Genomic DNA, 15,228 nt, shown 5'->3' on the forward strand with positions numbered 1-15,228 from the left:
CAAATTAATTTACAAATAGTAAATAAATTTTAATGCTTTAAATTTATAAATACTATACAATCTATAAAAACAGTATACATTTATTGTGTAATGTTTTTTTCCCGTACAGGATTGGTTGAAAAGTTTAATGTAGTTCAATCGGATAGACTACGTCACCAGGTCATTATACGCTTTATGAGATAGATAATGATATTTCTTAAGAAATCATGTGGTCGACTTGGAATTGCAAGAATACCGAAGTTGTTCACGCACCTTTACAATAAAGTATTTTTATAAAAACTTCTAAAATCTTTGAATCTGGCAAGCGATCCCAAATATGATCCCTTTATTTCTGTGGTGCTGAAGGGAGATTATACTTGAGCTCTACGAAGTTTGGCGCTAAATGTTGCCATCCTCGTAGCATTTTATTTGTAAATGAGACGAGTGTAGCTTATCTCCTTCCCAAATAGAGATGAAAACGGTTAAAGCAACGTACTTTAATCGGTAACAATGTAACTCGTTTAATAAATAAAAAGGTTCTTATGGAAGGAATCTACTTCAAATATGTTAAGTAAAACAGCTGAATTTTGAAGAATATATCTTATCCTGGTCTGTACATTTCCATCAGTGTCACTACTTGGTCCATCAAGGTCTTTCTCTGACAACGGAGCCGCGTTTACTCTTTTTTTTGTATTCTCAACACTAGTAAAGTTTCTTCTCAAAATCGTTTTATTCCAAAATTTTTCTTCGATTTTCCGTGCAACAACGCTGAAACGATGATGGATACTACAAAAACGGATTATCTTTTTGCGGTTAAAACCAGGGAGTCTTTTCCTACATGTAAGCTCTAGAAAAAGACATGTGACTGGAATATCAAAGGTAATTTCGCGGTTTTTATAGTAAATATTTATTAAAACGGGAAGGTTTTTTTTGTAGATTTCAGGTTTATAGCTTAAATATCCTAATATAATTTTTTCAACGAAATCGAAAAACCAAATACTGACGTAAGTTCAGATTGAAAATATATCACCGTTCAAAGATAAAAAAAATTCTCTTGTCATGACTTGCAGATGAAAATGGATAACGTTTTAAAGATATGTGTTTAGAGGAGAGCAATATTTTGAAAATGAAATGAATATTAACATTTTTTAGGAATAATAAATGTTTTTTTTTGTCTTCAGCCATTTGACTGGTTTAATGCAGCTCTCCAAGATTCCTTATCTAGTGCTAGTCGTTTCATTTCGTTATACCCCCTATACCGAATGATTTGTTTTACATATTACATCCCTAATGATTTGTTTTAGATATTCCAAACGTGACCTGCCTACACAATTTTTCCCTTCTACCTGTCCTTCCAATATTAAAGCGACTATAAATGTTAAAACCGACGTATTCTGACGATTAAAATAACTAAATAAACTGAACAATTTTCTAAAAATCACTTTATTTCCAAACTGCTGATTCGTATCGATAAAACTTATAAAAAAAATAAAAGAATTGTAAAACAGAATCACGATTATCTTTTTTTTAAAGTTCTAATTCGAAATAAATCTATCGCTCCAAAAAATAAATAATAAATGTAATTAAAGTGTAATCAAATTAAACAAAAAATCTAAAAAGAAGATACTATCAGCTACGAGTTAACAGTCATACAGTCAGAACAAACTTTTTTTAATATAAGAACCAAATTGTAAGGAATTTAATCATTTGATTTACGCGTACATTGAAGAACGCAGAATTTTTTAATTTTTACAAGCTTAATATTATAAATAAAATTATATAAACAAAGAACTTGGGAAAACAATACAATCGGTTCGTTTATCCGACCCTTTATAAAGTTCCTAACAGTATTCGATTATAAAATATTTTTAGAGATCATACACTTCTCAATATATTTCGGTTGAATTACAGAACTAAATTTACAATGTGTCAACAAAGTAAATTCTGCTTTTTTAATAGGATCACAAAAAAACATTGATCTTCAACTATCATCCAAAGTCAAAACATTTATCACAATCAGATCAAACATTCAACTATTAATAATATATCAATGAAAAAGAATTTCATGGACAACGTAAACACTACTCCGAATTCTAAAAAAAATCAGTGTTTAGAATCAGAAAAAAAATCCTTAACTATCACCAATATTTAATCGTTTAAATATTATTCTTCCGATTTATTAAAAAACTATGTAAATGAAATAATTTCTAACTCCAATTGTTGTTCGTTTCATTCGTTTATACATATACGAATATGAGTAAAAAAAGAGATTGATTGAAGGAAAAATGTAATGATGTACAAGAGAAAATATTTACAAAAATTATTACATAGATGTAGCGTATCGTAAAACAAACTAAAACTTATTATCAATTTATATGAAATTTATTCTAAATTTAATAATATTAGAAGTCCAGATGGAAAACTGGTATCAGGAAGAGAAGAGAGAGCTAAAAGGATGACAGAAATTCATACATATTAGTCTGCGCTTAAGCAGGAAAAAGAAACTGATGATTTCAAAGGAAATCACTACACTACGATCTGAATTTGCAGAGTTCAGAGAGATATGAACAACAATAAATTTGAAGGAATTGATATATCGGCTGAATTACTACGCTATCTGTGAGAAGTTGGATTAAATAGGCTCTACGTCTTAGTACGCAACATTTATGAGAAAAGAGAAACATCATTAAAAACATTATTTTTATTCTTAAAAATACTCCAAATTTATCTAATTGTATTAAATATTGCTATATAGAAGAATAGGGAGAGAATCAGGCAGTGTCTTTGATGAAGAAGAAATCGGTTTCGAAAAAAGGAGAAAAACAGGATCAAACTATAAAGAAAAAAATCTGCACATGACTTCCTTGTATGTCTATTAAATTACATACACACATTTTTTCTGCACCTCATTTGAACTTATTTCATTTGAAAGTGAGATACAATCCTCCAATTCTTTAATAAAATGGACAGTAACACAACTGCTGAAATATATTTTTTTTATTAACATCAAATATTTATACAATTAATTTAACAAACTTACATGAAATATTAGGATAGAGTAAAGTTCCCTTTGTTACTCGTATTACTAGATCAGTATTATTCCTATCTTCATGAGTTGCTGATTAACGAAAGCTTTAAATTTCTGGTGTGTCGTATAAATAAAAGTTAATGATAATTAAACTATTCCGTTTAGTGAACTCCTGTATACTGGTTACAAATGTAAATTTTAACCTTACGATGTAAAATATTCAGTTTTTATGATTGAATTATTTGGTGGATAATCAAAAATGAAAAATAAAAAATTATACAGGAAAAAGAAATATAACGTGAAGAAATATATCTAAAAAAAAAAATAAGAAGATGAATATGAAGAGGAAAAAAATTTTTTATTCTTAAAATAAAATTTTAAGAATAAAAAAAATTAAGAGAAGATGATAAATGTAAAGTGGAAGATATGTAAAAACCAAAGAAAGAACTAAAGCATTAAGAGAAGATAATAAATATATATAAGAAAAAGTTAAAACCAAGGAAAGAATTAAATAATTAAGAGAGGATGATGAATATAAAGAGAGAGAAAATTTGAAAACTAGAAACCGTGTGTTTCTAGTTTTCAAATTTTCTCACACAAATTAAGATCAGAAGAATTATATCAAACTCAACAAAAAACAAATAAACGAAATGATGATCAACTTCAACTTAGGGAGAATATATTGTCCGACAATATCAGAGGAGTAATGAATTAAAAGATAAGATGTTTTTGCAATTTATTAAAGATCGGGCATGTATGCCTTAGTGTATATGTTGTTCTTGTGAGGGTCTATTTTTCAGTCACTCTGTAGTTAACTTTAATGTAGATAAAATTAAACAGAAATTCCAAAACAATTAAATAAACTTAAACAGAAATAAACTAGAAAATTCATAATTTTCAATTAATATTAAATAATCAGATGTTTCACCAAATTTATTTCATATAAACATATGTAATAATGCCTATTAAATTGCATATATACATTTTCAAAAAAAAAAAAAAAAACATAAAATTTTACTTCACTAATAACTTCTGATTTTCTTTCATATTTATTTTTTTAATGTTATTATTGAATTATTATTTATTGTAAAAATTTATTTACAATCACGTTTTAATAATTATTAATAAATCAATATATTTAAATTAAAAAAAAGGATATGATATCTAATTCGAACCGATGTGCCTTCCCTTAAGATTCAAATATTTCATTTGGCTATAACTCTGGAACCAATGAAAATAAGTACCACTTATATACTTACTTATACTTATGTATACCACTTATAAGTACAACTTGTTTATCGTGGAAAGTTCTCAATGAGGGATTATTACTGCAGTTAAGAAAAAGTCCAAAATCGGATTTTTGACCAATGAAAATAAGTACCACTTATATACTTACTTATACTTATGTATACCACTTATAAGTACAACTTGTTTATCGTGGAAAAGCTCTCAATGAGGGATTATTACTGCAGTTAAGAAAAAGTCCAAAATCGGATTTTTGGGAATTTTTAGCTTTTTTTGGACACTTTTAGTTCAGTCGATTGCAATCAAAAGGGGAGGTGCACAACTAGATGTTACAACAGTCCTAAATCCAAAATTTCAGTGTCCTACGGCTAATTGTTTTTGAGTTATGCGAGATACGTACGTATGTCCTTTACTTCGTACAAGGAAGTAAAATTTGTAACGTAGTAACAACGAAAGTAGAAACTAGGAAAGTTAAGTATTCAGTATAAAAGGAAAGGATATAATAATGACCCCCATCCCATTTTTTTTAATTTGTGTACAGAAAAATCAATAAAAAAAAAATTGTTACGATTCGCTGATTAAATTGTCATTTTGTCCTAAACTAAAAAAGGGAAGAAATGTAAAATAAGAGTAAGAATAATAAAATGAAATAAAAACAGTTATTAAGATAAGAAGAGTTCAACACATCAATAACTAAAGTTTATTATTTCGGTAGTACAATTAGATAGATCATATGGTACCGAAACATGGATTCCAATAAAAACAATATCATTCAAGACCGACGCTTTTAAATTTTTGTTTTAGGAGAGCATTAAAAATCATAGAATAGGAAATTAAGAGGTCTTAAGACAAATTGGAGAGACGGAAAGAATAGAAAAGTTTGTATCAAAATTTTAAAAAAAGGACAAAGGTTATAAGTAGTACATTTTAACGCAAGGTAAATGAATTCAGTTTTAAAAGGAATATAGAGGACAGAAATAGCAAAGGAAGAAAAAAAGTTTAGAATCAATATAACGTAAGCAATCGAGTATTTAGGATGATGTTGAGGATAATATACTGGTACGAAATAGAAATTAATGGATAAGTATATGAAACCAATAAAACGATTGAAATATAAAAAAGAAAGAAAAACTTTTTCCTATTTCAAGTGTAAATATATCACACAGATATAAAGAGGATACAAACTTTCTAAATAAAAAAAAAAGCACGGTAAATATTTTTATTTATACATGTTTATTTCCCATATATCTACGACAATGACAACATATTTAGTCTCTTGATACCGATACGTTTAACTGCCAGTTTAATTTTAGAAACAAAACTTACAATTATGAAAAAAATAAACGAATAAAAATTCCAATTAATGTCATATAATATGAAATGAATGTTGAAAAAGAACAACTGTTTATGATAAAATGAAAAAGATACCCAACCACGGTAATTAAAGGGCAATTTAAGCAATTTTTTTTTTTTTGTAACGGTTGTATTTGTACAATACCGACGAAACACTACGTCGAATAACCGGAGAATAAAGTATAGGAGTAAAATAGGTGTACATGAATATATACATCCTTTGTTCTTTTTGGTATGTTTGACTACACCTGCTCTACTAAATTTATAAGAAGTCGTCGTGCAATCGGAGAAAATTATCCGGTTAGACTAACAAAATTCATTCGTGAAATCGACAAGCGGTGTGCTAGGCGGACGCAATATTTTTGTCGAAGGTACGGACACCAAATACTACGTATTACAAACACAGAAGGGCGGCCCCTAAAGCGCTGCGCCCACTCGAAAAATAATAAACACGCAAACCATTAGTTATTAAGAAAAAATAAAGGTCTTATATAAAAAATATACAAACACATATACAAATAAATTGACGTAACAGCATAATAACGAATAGGTTTGACACCTTATATTTTTTGAAGAACGATAAAATTAAACAAAAGGATACCTCGTTAACGCCGACAGTTTTAAATGGCAATAAAAAAAAGATTATAACTTGAATTAACTGGAATGGATGAACCGAATAAAAAAAGATGTAAAAAATGTAATAATAAGGAAGGCGTATCTTCTTGCAATTGATGATTAAGGGGTTGAAGAGGCATACGGTAGTCGACTTTAAAAAAGAATAATAATAAAATTTAAAAAAATATATATATAAAAAATACGGTATGTTAATTGAGGAGCAGATGTCTAAACAACCCCCTTCTGGCCACAAAGTTTCTCCACCCTATACCTCCCGATCATAAACAACCGTAAATAACAACCACAATTTCCTTTGTCTCTTGTACTCATCCAGTTAACAAATAACACAGCCTAATAAGACCGCATATAATGAAATGTAATTGACTAAACGTCAAATATTTTACATTTAAAAATTAAAAAAAAAAACAAAAAAACAATTGATAAGCACCGACCACAAAAAAGAAATGGGCTCGTTCAAAACAGGAAAACATTGATCAATCTTAAAACATCTAATTTTACATAGAAAATAGTTACGTGTAATTTAATTTTCTTTAGGATTCTTTGAATATTTACATATAATATTTATTCTAATGTTCTTAAAATAATGATGTTCGGAGACATGGAAAATAACTAACGACACATTTTTGTGCTTTTTTCTTTTTAGAAAAGTAAAAGAAATAACTTTCGATGCTTAAATTAATTTAACATTTAACTGGTAAAAAAAAGAAGACTAAAGTGTAATCTAAAAACAAATCTAAATAATATTAAATCGAAATGCTTCGATGATTTTAAAAATCATAATCTAAGTAAAAAACTAACAACAAAGTTGTAATGCTTTTCTGGCATTGGTTATTTATTTTTATATAGTGGAAAAGTAATGATATTTGAAAAACCTAAGACTTCCGTCATGGAGTAAGGGTAATTTATGATGAAATTTTATTATAAAAATATTATTATATGTTTAAACTTAACAAGAGTTTAAAAAAATTCAAAAAATCTGAATTTTATTCTGCTGCCCCACCGCCAAAATCACCACCAAGAATTTTTTTTTTGTGTTTTCAACTTTAGTATGTTAAATAGAAAAAACTAAAAAAAATTCAACTGAAAAATGTACAACCAATAAAAATATGTAAGATTTATTTTTTTGGCGGTGGGGGTGAATTATAAAATTTTATTGTAATATTATTATTATTAAAAATTAAATAAACCAAAAACGTATTAAAAAATCGAAATTTTTAAACTTTGATCGGGTCCTTCACCCATAAAGTATTACCTACAAAGTAATTTTTGTGATCCCTTGTTCTGCAACTATGCCTAGGAAGACATAAAAAAAATTTCGATTATAAAATATGCAAAAATAAAAATATATTTCAATTTTTGGGGAAGGGGAAAATTAAGGGCAATTTCGAAAAAAGGTAAGATAACCACGCACTCATGCACTGAAGTTAATATAAAGTGGGGTTACGTTTGAAGATGTTGAGAAAATTGATGTACGTTCATGCGTAATCCAGTGGAAAGAGTATAACAGATGCTGATTGTAACTTAAATAAATAACTAACTGAACGAAAACTCCTTTGCTTTAGTTTTAGAAAAAATGAAATTAAAAAAAATTATCTTATTTAACAGATCTAACTTTATATGAATAGTATTTTTAGATAGCACTAGATTGTAAAAATTACATCGAAGTTCAAAAATTGCGGTACAATAAATTTTTTTCTTAATACCTGAGAACTGGGAAACATTTCACCCATTCTTTTTAAAAACTAAAATTTGATTTAATATTTTTTCTATTTTTTCTTACGGGACTACATGGCTGTCACTACATAACGCTATTTCGTCAGTAATTCAAAATAGTACTACACAAAAAATTACGTTTTATACGTAATGAACGTATATTAAATTACGTCTCCGTACTTTAAAAAGAGATTTAAAATCACTGTCAACTAATGAAAGGCTAAAACAAAACTCAAATTTCAAAAAAATGTTTGTACATTGCTAACACAATCGTTTAGAATAGCTCGAGCGGTTCTTAGGTTTAAAGCGATCATAAGTAGACACAAATATTCTGATCAAAACAAAAAAATTCTCACTAAAAGTTTTTTCTAAGAAAATTCAAACTACTCTTGGTAATAATTATAACTTGAGAATTTATCCATAACCTCGAGTACGAATAATGAAATGGATCAAGATTTTGATGTTTAAAATTCAACAAGATTGCTATTTTGTACATAGAACTTAAATAAAGATAACCGGCAAGACATGAATTCCCTACCGTAAAATCAGGTAAGTAAAAATATGTTATCGAGAACGTTATACATAATAAGAATTTTTACACCACTTTTTTATAACAATCGCAAAAAAACAAAACGTTAATGGGAGATAAAGCTAATGAATTTACGAGAAAAACCATAAACAGAAAAATAACTATAAACTATTAATAAATAACGCAAAAATTTGATAAACATTACTTACGCATAGTAGTAGACCAGTGGGTCTAGTAATATCAATTTAGTAATACCTGAAAAAAAAAACGAAAAGAAATTGTTAGTATATAGATATAAAAAATATAGATATAAGGACTGGTGACTGACATATGACCCTCATGTGTACAGTTTGATATGAAAGGAGACAACTTTAGAAAGGAAAACCTTTAATAGCCTACAGATCTCAGTTGATGTACGTATCAGCAATTGCGACTCCCTCCGGAGAAGGGGGCGCCATTGCTCACCCAAACAATTACGAGCCCGTTGTGGCGTATTCCTGCTAGCCTATTAAGCGTTAGCACCGAAAGGACTTCAGTGGACGGTTTGAAGGGGAATTACGTCGGGAGCACAGGTTTTAAAAGCCTAGTCTCCCGCGGTCGAACTCACCGGGTTGGTCTAGTGGTTAACGCGTCTTCCCAAATCAGCTGATTTGGAAGTCGAGAGTTACAGCGTTCAAGTCCTAGTAAAGCCAGTTATTTTTGCATGGATTTGAATACTAGATAGTGGATACCGGTGTTCTTTGGTGGTTGGGTTTCAATTAACCACACATCTCAGGAATGGTCGAACTGAGAATGTACAAGACTACACTTCATTTACACTTATTACATATCATCCTCATTCATCCTCTGAAGAATTATCTAAACGGTAGTTACCGGAGGCTAAACAGGAAAAAGAAAGAATCTCCCGCGGTCGGACCCAGAAATGGGTTTGAGAACGCTGGTCCAAACGGATATGGAACGCTATTCACAAATCCGTCCATAAAATTATAACAAAACTTTAAACTTAGACCCGACATTAAAATAAACACTTGAAACACGCCCGATTAACAGAATCATACGGCAGCAAGGGACACTGTCCAGGCTCTGCGATTCGAAGGAAGAAATTTGTGAAACTCCCGCCACTTTTGCGTTTCGTTCCGTTTCGTTATGTACGCAGTTGTTTTCCTGATTTGTGCCCTTCCAGTATAAATCATCTTACATTCACAGTGGCGAAAAAACCGTATATTAAAACAATTTTAAGTAATGCATTCCTTTTTTTAGGAAGAATGTAAAATAGATAACTCAGATATATGATATATGATAACTCAGATTTATATTTGGTAAGGGTAATGCATACCCTTACCAAATACCAGGTAAGGGTATGCATCCCTTACCTGGCATTTGCAGACGATTTGGCAATCCTTGCGGAAGACGAACAGTCTGCGATAAAACAAATAGAAACACTCAAAGAATGTGCAGAAAAAGTGGGGCTACAAATTTCGTTTGAAAAAACAGTATTTATCTGGTCCCTAATAGAAATCCCAAATTTAAACGCAAAATATGGAGTAATAAATAAAGTCCCTCGCTTTAAATACCTTGGAGAATTTATTACGTCGAACAGCTCTGAGAAACTAAGTTAACTGGACCGTCTGCAGAAGGTCAGGAAAGCTCTAGGTTAATTGCAAAATCTCTAAAACAAGAAATCGCTCTCACGCCAAACGAAAATCCGGCATTGCAAGACAACGATAACAATGAACCACAGCAGCGTTTCTTAACCTGTGGATCGTGGTGATATAAAAGGAGGGGGATCACGAAATTAGCCGGCAACTTAACACGTTCACAATAATGAAATCGTTTTATGACAAAAAAAAATCTATTATTTTAAACATTTTACTTACTTTTGTAAGTACACGTGTAAAGAAAATAAATTAATGAGATGGTTACTGTATTTTTTAAATTTCATATAAAAGTTTTTCCGTACGTGGATCTATGTGAGAAACACGCAAAAGCAAACTATTTTTCAAGCGATAAAAGACGATTCCGATATTTATTTTTTAGGACAACCGTAGATGAAACACCCTTTCCACAGTGGCAAAAGGGATTAATATGTTAAATGCTTCTGTTATTAAATGTCCATATTAATTTCGACGAGCAAGCCAGAACGTATCTAAATCTTCAGATGTGAATCGTAGTTGTAACGTTTAATCGGCAGATATTTTGAGCTGGTCGTGAATCTCAACTGATAAATTAGCAGCTGCAACGTTTCATTAAATACCCACCTCTTCAACCCACCGGGTTGGTCTATTGGTGAATGCGTCTTCCCAATTCACCTGATTTGGAAGTCGAGAGTTCCGACGTTCAAATCCTAGTAAAGGCAGTTGCTTTTCTTTTATATAGATTTGAATACTAGATCGTGGATACCGGTGTTCTTTGGTGGTTGGGTTTCAATTTACCACACATCTCAGGAATGGTCGAACTGAGAATGTACAAGACTACACTTCATTTACACTCATACATATCATCCTCATTCATCCTCTGAAGAATTATCTAAACGGTAGTTACCGGAGGCTAAACAGGAAAAGAAAGAAAAAAGTACCCATCACTTCGAGAAATCATTTTTATCTTCCGGGAAATACTTCGACAATTGAATTTGTAGCTCTCGCAAATCCATCTTCATGCTATCCAAACAGTGGTGGTCTTCTTCATCCAAACCTTTTTCAATATAATTGGAAGTGACTGGAATCATAACAAACGTTGAAAGCGAATAATCCAGATACCAGACTTCTTAATGAATGCTAGAACTTTTGTCATTAATAAAATGCTATTCTCACGTCGTTTTAAATTTACATTCAAGTCTTTAAATGCGAAAATACACCAGCTAACTAACTCAACAGCGGCATATACTCATTATTCTGTAAAGATATTGATAATGGCACATTCAGAATGATAGCACACTAAAAAATCGAACCTCAATTATTATTATTTTCAATAAAACTACCCTTTCAAAAACTTAAATAAGGGGCCAGACGCATGCTTCGCATTGGAAACTAAAATGACTTTCTGCGATCCCTTTCGCCTGTTTAATAATTCTGAGAGCACGACATGTTCAAACGTATCATATGCATGTTCGAATATGACGCTCTCCCAGCGAATATTATGCAAGCAGACCAAATTACAAAGAAGACGTACACATCAGGTTGGAACCTGTAAATTGCTCATGTTTGTATTAGACACTTCATACAAGCATGTTATCCGTCACTACCAACGCAGCTAAATAATTTTAACTAGGTATCATTGGGTTGTGGTTGGAGGCGGGGTCGTGAAATATTCATTATATTTTTTTTTTACTTTCTGAGGGTCGTGCAGCTAAAAATATTGAGAAACATTGAACTACAGGAACAAACAGCTATTAACAAAAATGAGTGATATCTTCTTATTTCTAATAACTAATTTAAGTTATGTCTTCGGGATGCTAACGGCTAGTAAAAAATGATGTAATTACAATACAAGAACATTGTAAAAAGAAATGAAAAAAATCCCAATGAAACAAATTTCAATACAAAAGCACTACTATTATTCATAAAATCTCGGTCATAAAAACGAGAGATAAAAGTTCAGCACAATACATAGACTTGTATCTATGTTAGTTGTCATAAACCGTACGGTTGTAAAAGTCTTGGTACAACACGAGACATAACGTTATTCACGAAATCAGCAATACCATACTTACCACAGAAAACGAAGAGTTAAGGGGTTCCTAAACAAGAGTATTATATTCAAGAGTATTTCAAGAGTATACGTTTTTCAAGTTATATGAAAATAACTGTTAATAAATACAATTATATTTAAATATTAAATAAATAAAATTTTATTAATCCATTTGACCTCCTTCCTCTGTTTGGAGTTCAAATCTTTTCACAAACGAGAAGAAAATTATTTGAACTTAATTTATATTTATTTATCACATTCTTTATTGAAACATCTTCTCTTTAACTTGTTATCGTTAAACAGAAGGCTGTGACTGGTAAAACAAAAAGTCTTCAGTATTACAAACGTCGACAAACATCTGTAAAATTGAATAACAGAATGTAGAAAGATTTCAGTAACGTTGTCCTTTGCCAGAGATCATATAATTTAAAATAAACTAGCCCAAGACGAATGAAAAACTTATCAAATTCAAAGGTGAATTTCTCATTAATAGTTTGTAACACTTCCGTGAGAGCTCCGGAAATCTTTTCTTTTTAGCCTCCAGAACCACCGTAAGGTATTACTTCAGATGATGAATGAGGATGATATGTATGAATGAAAATGAAGTTTAGTCTTGTACAGTCTCAGGTCGACCATTCCTGAGATGTGTGGTTAATTGAAACCCAAACACCAAAGAACACCGGTATTCAAATCCGTATAAAAGTAACTGCCTTAATTAGGATTTGAACCTTAGAACTCCGGCCTTCGAAATCAGCTGACTTGCGATGACGAGTTCACCACTAGACCAACTAGATGGATTACCCTGGGAAACTATTTAAATGAAACTGCTCTGGTGAAAAGGTGTGATGAAGTGTAAAGATGCCTATCATCTTTATCATATAAAATAAGAATTCGTATAATAACAGGTTCTTATAGCTTCACTCACTCGGTGGTGTCGCTGCTATGACGAGCAACTGGATAGAATGGTACCTGACTTCCGTCACACAAGTAGGTTGGTTGGTATCTTGTGATTACAACTAGCTGACTAATGTTATGATAAGTCAGTTTGTATACGAGCGTTACATAGAGAGAATTGTATAATTCGATTCAATTTCATAGTCTGTGGTCAACGGAGTCTCATGTTTTAGTCTCAGAAAGTAAATTTTCCAACAATTTAGGAACCGAAGTAACATATTCAACAGAGGTGAATGAAAAAATAATTTAAAAACTAAAAAGGGGGCTCCTCTGCTGTCATAGAATACATTGGACTACCATCCCATATAACTGACTTGTTAATTATTAAATATAATAATTATAATATAATATTATATATAATATAATATTTTAATATTTATTATAATAGAGTGTAAAAACGGATCTGACCAATGTACAAATACTATCTGAATGTGTTTTTTAAGTGGAAACTATCACTTGATTTTTTTTAATTTGGATGTTCTGGAAAAGCAATAATCACATCATCCACCCTAATTTTCAGATTTTTCCCGGGCTATTATTCTCCCTTTCCAAAATTAAAAATTACCATTGAAAGAGGTTTTTTTTTATGACGTTGGAGGCAACAAACGGAATATGTCATCAAGTTGTACCTAAAGAAAACTAACAAGAGGTCGTTCCAATCCGTACTAGAAGTAAACATGGTGTATCACTGTAGAAGAAATTTACTTTGAATAAAATACTGATATATGTGAAAAACTGCAAGCGCGCGGGCTCACAAACATACACACACAAATGCTTTCTCTCTTTGAAGTGTACCCAAGCGAGATTCCGGTTAGTCCGAAATTACTATATTTTTTTGGGGGGGGGGGGGTTGAGTGGGAAGGAAACTGATCATTTTAAAGAAATTTTGACTACAAAATTATAGGAATTTCTTTTAAATAAATCAAAATAGCAGTAGTTCCTAATTAAGAGGGACTGAAAACTTGTATTTAAAAAAAAAAATTGTATTCCAAAGTATAGATTGAACAGAACCGCGATTATGAAGATACGCAGTGAGCCAACAAAATAGAATTGCATAGCGCGAAGTAGTCGAGCCGCAATACTTTATTAGTCGAACTACACCAGAAACTGAAAACTATCTCATTTACTTTGATAAAAATCCTCATTAATAATCCACTAATAAAACAAAATATATAAATTGTCACGATGCAAAAAAAAAATTCTTAAACACGTTCTACTTCAGAAAAGATACTGAAATTTTTTCTCTCGAGGATTTTCTTCGCTTTTCATACAGCCAAAACAAATAAATGTACTACGAGATTACATCTATATTGATGTAAGTAATATAACATTCTTATTATTGTCATTTAAATAAATGACTCAGATTTCTAATAAACATTACAAACGTTGAACGGCTGATGCAATGTAAAAATAATGCAAACGTAAAACTAAAATATTAAATGCAAAATTTTTAATTAAACAATGTATGAATAATAAAAAATGACTAATTTAATTTAAATACCGGAACTGTTTATACGGAGTAATATACGGAGATAATAAAACATTAAAAGTAAGCAAATAAATGAATATAAATCTTGTAATAAATGTGTATTTTATGTCTTCATAAAGATTTTCTAAGTATGATTAATGTTTCGGTTTAATTTAAACAATTACGTAATAAATAAATAGCTTAATGTATTTCGTAAGTGAAAATGAATATATTTTATTTATATACATATTTTAGTGATGATAAAAGTAATAATAAAAATAATGAAGAAATTCCGTTAAACTTTACGGTGGATTAACACACAGTTGGAAAATATTCCCGAACTGACATACAAGTCAAGTTAAAAATATTTTGTTGATGCATGGCTGCATAAAATACAAGTTATGTGAGTGTTGGTGGGTGCGCGCGCGCGGTATTAAGACAAGATTGCTTAGTTTTAATCCAGTAGTAGAAGTTGGACGATGATTTATCGTTCCTCAGATCTTTACTGAACGACTCATTTTGAAACCGCGACTCAAGTTTAGTTGTTCTGTTTGACAAAGCTCTCTCTTTCTTTGATTAGACGTTTTCTTTTTTTTCTTTTAGTGAGATACACATATGGAGTAATAACAGCAGCAG

The 15,228-nt window shown here is 30.5% G+C and overlaps 1 long non-coding RNA gene across 1 annotated transcript in view; it reads right to left on the reverse strand.

The window, feature by feature from the left end:
* LOC142327407 (uncharacterized) overlaps positions 1 to 15,228 on the reverse strand; it is a 402,205-nt gene that overhangs the window by 230,667 nt on the left and 156,310 nt on the right. Inside the window, exon 2 of the long non-coding RNA XR_012756980.1 lies at positions 8,693 to 8,738. This is a non-coding gene — a long non-coding RNA (uncharacterized LOC142327407). The remainder of the gene's footprint in view (positions 1 to 8,692; positions 8,739 to 15,228) is intronic.

Source organism: Lycorma delicatula, chromosome 7 (assembly GCF_047948215.1).
Source record: "Lycorma delicatula isolate Av1 chromosome 7, ASM4794821v1, whole genome shotgun sequence".
In the NCBI taxonomy this organism is placed as follows: domain Eukaryota; kingdom Metazoa; phylum Arthropoda; class Insecta; order Hemiptera; family Fulgoridae; genus Lycorma; species Lycorma delicatula.